This window comes from Hydra vulgaris, chromosome 10, assembly GCF_038396675.1.
Source record: "Hydra vulgaris chromosome 10, alternate assembly HydraT2T_AEP".
NCBI lineage: Eukaryota > Metazoa > Cnidaria > Hydrozoa > Anthoathecata > Hydridae > Hydra > Hydra vulgaris.
Window position 1 is genome coordinate 35,420,001 of NC_088929.1, and position 8,922 is coordinate 35,428,922.

The following is an 8,922-nucleotide window of genomic DNA, read 5'->3' on the forward strand; positions in this document are numbered from 1 at the left end:
ATTTTTAAACAAATATATCTTTGAGTTAATTTTTTACTAAAAATTTAATATGCCGCTGCATCTAAAATTTAAATTTTTAAATTTCATACTGTGGCTAACCACCCCCTCTTCCATGTGATATTTAGTAACACTTTCAAACACCCCCACCCTATCTAAGCATTTCACGTATTATTTGGATAGCCCTTATATGTGTTTGCTATATTTTTAAATATAAAAACAACAACAGCAAAAAGTCAAAGTTAACGTACGCCTTTAAAAAAAGATGCATTCACTGCTCGGTCACATTGCCCTATCTGTCCTAATAACAAAAAGAATTATTAATATTAACTTCTTCCTCGATACAAATTTGCCCTAAATTTTGTGTAAGTTTTTGCGTAAGCTTTTTCCTAAGTTTTGCGAAACTCTTGCGCAACCTTAACTTTACGCAAATGCTGCGAAAAAGTTGTGAATACCAAATAGTAACGCAAAAAATAATTTGCGTAAGTTTTTCGTATCTTTTTTTTTTTTTTGTTTTGTTTTTAATTACATTTTAAAACATGTCATTATAAAATATAAAGTTTACAGAATTATTTGATAAGAATTATAAGTAAATGAAAATTAAAAATTTACAAAATTAGATCGATAAAAAAAATACAAGAACGCGGGGTCTGGTAGAAGACCGTTAGGTCTTGTCGTCAAACACCGCTACCATAACGTGATAATTCATAAAAGATAAACAAGATTGTTACAAATTTTTGCTTTAAAAGTTTGTTAAAATTATTAAAATCTGATGTATATACAATATATTCATAAAAAAAAAATGCATAAAAATATTAGTACATAAATAAATTTTTTAAAGTTTTTTGATAAATAGTACGTAAAAAAGGGATATACAAATATATATATATATATATATATATATATATATATATATATATATATATATATATATATATATATATATATATATATATATATATATATATATATATATATATATATATATATATATATATATATATATATATATATATATATATATATATATATATAAAGGGTGCAAGGGAAAAATAGGGAATGTCAATTTTTCGAAATTTTGAGTTTGTGCATTGCAATAGCTAGCTTCTGTCAAAGTATTAAAGTGAAAAAACAAGTATAGTCAGGTAAAAATAGCCTATTAAAAATACCCCTGCGACAAAAACACAGGGAATGTCAGTCCTCTGCAACATAAAAACAAGGATAGTCAAATTGCCGCTTCACTAGAAACCGATGCATTTTCCGTATTTTTGTCACGTGACGGCAATTCAAGATGGCGGATGAAAACACACATCCTGAGGTCACCAAAAAATCAAAAAAACGACCAATAAATGGAAGAAAAAAAGAAAATGCAAAACAAGTTATACTGTCAAGCCACTTAATGGGAGAAGTTTGCAATTGTGCAAGGTTACAAGGCTTTGAAAACATCAGTCTGCAAGCAAGGCAGACAATTTTGTACAGGTTTAATGGGCTGGGTTCAAAAGACGAACAAGACGCCATGATAGCTGCAGCCATAATTCAAAAAACGGTGTAACAAAGACGATCTAGGAAAGAGGAGAATGAGGCCGACCTGTACAGTTACTCATATTAGTATCATTTGTTTATTCCTGATAGAGATTGATGCTCAAGAATGCAGATTTGCTTCAAGGCACTCTTGTCAATATTTGGAGTGACAAAATCCAGACTTGAGAGAATTCAGAAAACATTGACATCATCAGGTGAGTAAATCAAGATCTTTTAGTTGTATTTTTATGTTTAATCTTCAAAATTAGTTTCTTTATTAGAAGCTTAGAATAACACCTTCATATCACAGGTTTACCACCCATTGACAAGAGAGGCAAGCAAAACAACATACCGAAATCTTTCATGGAGGAAAAAGTAACCTATATCATAAATCACATACTTTCATTTCAAGGGCAACAGTCTCACTATACTTTAAAAGATACAAAAAAACTGTACCTCCCAGAGAAGCTGAATTTGACCAAAATGCAAGCAATGTACCTGACAACTCATCCAGGGAAAGCATGTTCATTAGAAAGTTACAGGTATTTGATTTCTATGTAGTACTGCTAGCTTAAAAAAACTTTCCTCTTCTGACTTTTTATATAACTTAACTTAAGATTATTATTTTTTTAAGAATTGTTAGAATTTTTTTTTTAAGCTATGCTCAGAGTGGATAGTTAAGTAAAATAAAGATTTAATGAGTTTTTTATATTTTGTCAACTTATTATTTTGTGGCTCGTTGAATGTTAAAATTTTGTAACCTTTTACAAAAAGTAATATAAAATTATGTCTCATCTTACCTTTAGCTAGATTCTCTGCTCTTTCTTTATTGCTCAGCCATCTGTTCTGCCTCAGTTATGACCTTATTGTATTTGGTGGGTGTGAAACTCTTAACTTAACAAGCAAAATAAACAGCAAAGTTAACAATGTATTTTATAATGGAGTTGAGGCGACTGACAACAGAAAATGAGCTACATTTGAGGAAGGGTCAAGTATTTTATGACCAAAAACCTACATAATTGCGGAAAGCCCAGATACTTCCAGACAGTGCTGCAGTTGCATTTGATTTCTGGAAAAATCAACCAACGCCTAATATAACAACGAATGGTGTTTACTACTTTTAAAGTACACAATTTAGGAGTGGTGACATCAACCTTTTCTCCTATGATGAAACTTTGGGATGAAAAGTTTCTAATGACGTGGCTTCTGTGCTTCTTTATTTTTTCACAGAGCTGCTACCTGCTGAAGTTACGAAGCTGGAACTGTTCTGTGATTAGTGCCCTGGTTAAAACAAAAACTGGACCATCATACGATTCCTGCATTTCATGGTTCACCACAAAAGACGTTTCACCAATGTGAAACTAACCTTTCCTATTCGCGGACATTCCTTCATGGAGTGTGACAGGGGCATGGCTGTCATCAATCACAAACTACCAGTGAACACACCAGGGGAATGGTACCAGCATTTCAGGGAAACAAGAAAAAACCATCCCCTTTCAAGGTTGTCACACCAACCAACACTTTGCTACTGAATGTGGAAAATCACATTTCCCACTTCTATTTAGCATCTTGTCCAGTCAAGACACAACCTCTGCGTGAATTGATCTTCTCACAAGACCACCCTCTTCTGATGCAGTTTCGTGAAATCTGGAATGGATTGTTAACCACAGCTGTCTTGTCAAAGCCTGTTGGTAAAAGAAGATCTTTACAGGCAGCCCTTCAACCATCCAACAGGTTACCTCTGCTTATTTAAGCCGCTAAGTTCAAAAACCTGCAGAAATTAAAGCGTTCTTGCCCACAGGAGTCACAAGATTTCTATAGCAGTCTCCACATCACGGACAATCAACTGCCAGCAATGATGAGATTGATGCCTCTGACATTGACAATGAAGAGGAAGATTCATTATGAATAGCTGCTGCCCTTTTTCAAGGCATGTTTTTTCTTTGTATTTTTTCTTGTATATTTCTTTTGCATTTTGATTTAAAAATACTTTTGTTGTCAAATGAGTTTAATATGTTTTAATTTATGTTTTAATTTTTTGTTGTATTTTATGTTCAGTTTTTTTGTAATTGTAGCATGTAAAGCATGTAATTGTAGCATTTGTAAATGTAGCATACTTGTTATTTCTGAAAATGTTGCATGTTTGATTAAGTCTCTTTGTCATTTATGAGTGTCCACACTAGATACTTTAGTCTTATTAAAGAAGAAAATTTTGTGCAACGCAAAAACTGGGAATGTCATTTTTGGACATGGGTGACATAACGCTCTACAAAATCCAAACAATACATTAAAAACTTTTTATATGAACTTATTTCAAACTTGTCTGGATACTGAATACGGAAAAACAAAAAAAAACTACTGTGCTCCTTACTGACAGGTAGCAGAAGTCTTAAAAACTTGATTTTAAGTTTTCTAAGTCTGCGATAAATTTACATTTCCTGTTTTTCCCTTGCACCCTTCATATATATATTAAAAGTGTATTACCATATCATCAAATATAAAAATTAATTCTATAAGTTCTTGTTTAAATGAGTTGTAGTTACATTGTTCAATAAAAACTTGAGACAAATTTTTTTTAACTATTTTGTTCCTTAAAAATGGTCCGCGAAAAGCAATGCAAAACTTACTAAAATTTGTTTGAAAATATGACATATAGAATGTATTAATTTTAATCTTTTGCCAAAAACAAGTTATAAAAAGAAACCGGGGAAGAATTGATTTTACATAAAACATAGTACATTATAACCATTAAGCTGATATTAATTTTTCCTAATAAAACTTTTGAATGGGTAAAACGTTCACTAAAATTTATTGAACGTGCTATGTGCTTCTGATGAAGATGAAGAGGTTCAAGTTTGCTTTTATTGGTACTAGCCCCTGAAATATTTGCATCGCTAATATGGCTGTGAATAAAAGAGAAATATAATTAAGTTAGAACTTTCTTATTCAAAAAGCTTCTTACCTCATATAAAGTTCCTATACTTATTGAAGTTTTGTTGTATAAACTTTAAATGTAAATTTTCCAAGTAAGGTTATCATCAACATAAACACCTAAAAATTTTGTAACATTTACTCTGTTTATTTCGACATTATAAACGAAAAGGGATGGCATTTTGTTATGAATTTTTTTTTTTTTAGAAAGGGGATGAAAGAAAATCCAATTAGTTTTTTTGATTTTAAGCGATAATTTGTTAAATTTAAATCAATAAGAAATCTTGTTTAACTCTAAATTCATAAGTTGAAACAGTGAAGGAACGTGATTATGTGATAAATACAGGTTTGTGTCATTGGCAAACATTATTGTCTTTAATCTGGATACTTTATGAAGATTGTTAATATATGTGAGAAAAAGAAGAGGTCCAAGAATTGATCCTTGTCAAATATCACAGATAATCTTTAGCAAAATCATTGGTGAAGGAGCGCCAACTGATACAAATTGATTGCGATTATTTAAGTAACTTTTTAACCATTTAAAAACATTTTCAGTTACTCCGTAATGTTTGAGTTTTTAAAAAGAACTTCATAGTCTATAGCATCAAAGACTTTGGATTAGTCAATGAAGATGCCTAAGGTATACTCAAATTTTTCAAACGATTCAGTGATACTACGTGATAACTGGAAAATCACGTGTACTGTAGAGTTATTTTTTTTAAATCCATTCTGACGGTTATATAACAAATGATTCTCAGTAAGATTTGTGTAAATTCTGTTATACAACTTTTGCTTTCTTAAACTGATCAGGAAAAACTCTTTGTCTTATTGTAGATGAAAAAATCTTATAAAGAATGTCTTTAATAACTTCGTTTGAATTTTTAATTATTTTGCTATTTATATCATCAAAACTACTCGCTTTGTTTGGTTTTAGCATACTAAAAGCAGTTTCAAATTCCTCAAGTGATAATTCAAAAGATTCAAGTTTAGTTGTTGCTAAGGACGAGATATCAATTTTTTTTTTTTTGGAATTTGTTTTGCTAAGTTATGTCCAACTGAGACGAAAAATTTGTTTAGTTCAATTGCTATATCATGAAAATCATATATGATATCGTTATTAATATTAATGCCATTTTTCAAAGCACATAAATTAGATTTAGTGTTACCAGTAATTTCTTTTAGAGTTTGTCATGTGCGTTTGGAATAATTTTTGTTTTGCTTAAGTAAATAAGAGTAGAATTTTTTATTTGGATTCTTTCTGAGTCTATCAAAAACTTTTGCATAATTCTTGTAGATGGTTTACTTTCAATTGTCTTAATATTTAATAGCTTTTAAATATTTAATGTATAATTTTTGTTTGACTTTTGAAGATTATCTTAGACTGTTCGTAATCAATGGCGATTTTACATTTTTCAATTTTAGATTTATTTTACGTTTCGGAAAGCTAGCATCATATATTTCATAAGAAGATTTTAGGAATTGGTTATAAGCTAAGTTAACATCAGATGAAGTGTATATATTTTTTTCAATAAAGCAATGACAGATGTTCCCAATACAATGATAAATTTGCTTTGTTGTAGGTGGGTTTAAAAAAGATTTGTTTGTCAATTGGTATTTCCTTTGCTTCTAAATTTATAAAGAAATAATAGGAAAATGATCGGAGATGTCACTTTTAATAATGCCATTTCTTAGAGATTCATTAAAAATATCGTTTGTTATGATGTTATCAATTAGCGAAGCTGTTTTTTCGGTGATTCTTGTTGGTTTATCTATTAATGAAAATATTCCATTTTTAAATAAATCGTTATAAAAATTTTTTACGGTGTACTTGATGTGGTATTCAAAACAATTTAAGTTGAAATCACCAATTAAATAGTTAAGTTTGTTTTTTTGATTAGTTTTTTTTTGTAATTCTTGTAATCAAATAATTGTTAAAACATTCAATTACGCAAGAAGGTAGGTGATAGCAACAACTTAGAAGTATATTTTTAGTTTTTTTGATTAAAATTTCGATTGTTAGAATCTCTTTATCGTCATCAGAAATACGCTATATCGTACGCAGAAATATGTCAAACCTCGTAAAAAATTAAAAAAAAGTTTTTATTTAAGCCCACCGCCACTTGGCTTTTTCGCTTTACGCGCGAGTGATATTACTTTAAAACCAGGCAAGTGGATATTTTAATTATAATTTACTTCATCAGAATCGCACCATGTTTTGGTTTTTTAATTTAATACAAATTAAATTAAAAATGTTCTTTCATTTGTATCTTTCATACTTGGAAAAAAGCTTTCAAAATTCTTATATTAATGTGCAAAACATTTAAGCGGTCATGCTCTAAGAATTCTTTAATTTCATTTGCGTAGAAATAAGTGCAATTTCTTTGTTATGCGCGTCCTTCGCTAAAATAATTTATATCTGGATCAGATGTTTCATCAATAAACTAGTAATTTGTTTGAAAAAAAATAAATGATACTAATTCAAAATCATTACCTAGAACGGAATCCATTTTAGTAATAAAAGAACTCTAAATTTCTGAAATGTTAGAAATAAAAGAATTCTTATTCTAAAAAATCACGCGTTATCAGTTTATTGTAAACAACTTTCGCATATTTACCTTTTGTTCGTAGTTCTTTAGCTTCTATACACAGTTTCTTTCTTATTTCCATTGTTCTCTCGCTATAACCTTCCTTTATGTATTTACGATCACTCCAGAGTTTTAAATTCGAGCAATTTCCCATTATCAAATGTTTGTCTTTATAATTTACGAATTTTGCAACTATAGTTTTGTTATTGAATTTTTCACCATGTTCTTTAATTCCAATTGAATGTGCTCTTTTGATTGGAATACTCTTTTTAATACCAAGTTTTGAATTTAACAACTACTGTATTTTATCTTGCCAAGTTTCATTATCACTTTCTTTGATACGACTGCAACTTAAATTATTTCGCCGACTGCCATCCCCTAGTTCCGCTAGTTTGTTTTTAATCGTATTATTGCTCTGCTCAATTAAATCAGTTCTGATAATATGTTTTCGTATTTTTCATTTATGGACTCAACAGATTTCTGTAGTTCGCCAATTTCATCTTTTAAGTTCGCGTTTTCTATTTGCACACTAACAAGCTTGTTTTCGATTTTATCAATCTTATCATTAAATACTTTAAGTAATGTATTTACATGAATCTCTAGAAGCTCCTATATTTGTGAAATAGTAAATTTTGGCCATCTTTATTTTTTAAATAGCTATTTGTCTAATAGCACGTCCGATTTTACGTTCACGGCTAAGTTTCGACTTTAGCTCAGCTACGCATAAGAGTTACGCAAAAGTTGTGAATAAGCACCCTTATTCGCAACTGTTATGGTGTTTTGAGATTTATAGAATTTTTAAGTTTTTTAAGAAAAACTTTCGTTTGATATAGTGTATAATATCTTTATATATTTTATGTATATAATATCTATAAAACTTCAAAAGTGTTTTGTTTTGTTTTTTAATAAAAGTCAAGAAATGATAAAAAAAAATTAACCCATGCTAGGATTCGAACCTTAGCTTTTTGCTTTAGAAGCTGCAAGCTAACGACTCGGCCACGCGTCATTTTTTGAAATAATTTTACAAAATAAACCGACATTTAGCCGATATTTTTTGATTTGCAAACTTTCAGTAAACATTTCATTACCCGTGAAGCACTAAATTTTTTGAAACACAAATGCATTTTATTTATTTAAGAAAGTCTCATTTGATAAAACCTTAGTTTAATAATAACTTATACATAAAAAAAACTTTGACGTCAAAATATTATTTTTGTAAAAATGCGATGTGATCAGGGCCGCCGTGAGGAGGGGGTCTACTGGGTTGTTTTGTCCCGGGCGCCAGGTCGACAGGGGCGCACGAAGCCGAATATAAATAGTTTTTTTTTTCATGTTAATTTAAAAAAAAGATGAAGTACTTGGAAGCAGCGTGGAAAATAAGAAATCAAAAGCAGCCGGTCAATTTGACCAGCTAAAACATATAATAGACGGTCAATTGCTTTTTTTGGCCGGTCAATTTTTTTTAGTTTAAATTTTCAATTTTGTAATAAAGTGCTTCATAATTGGACTTTTTAAATAAAAAAAGTAATTAATGCTTTAAAACTAAGAAATTAGCATTACTTTCAAAGCATTAGTTTTAATTAAAGCCATTCTTTTTATATAGCGGAAACTCGCAAATAAAGTGAATACTAATGATTAATTTAACAACCCGCTGAATTAAATGTTTAAAATAACTTTAGTGCACGGAGATTTTCATTCAATTAAAAACGGAGATTTTTTACTTTATTAAAAAAAGAGATTAGATTAAATTCAAGTAGTTTGATATTGATATAAAATATTAAAACAATTTTATTTAATTTATTTCTCTAATTTTTAAAATCTCTCAAATTTGAAACAATTTTGAATCACGTGATATCGATGTGATAGTCTGATAGACCCAATCAAGAAG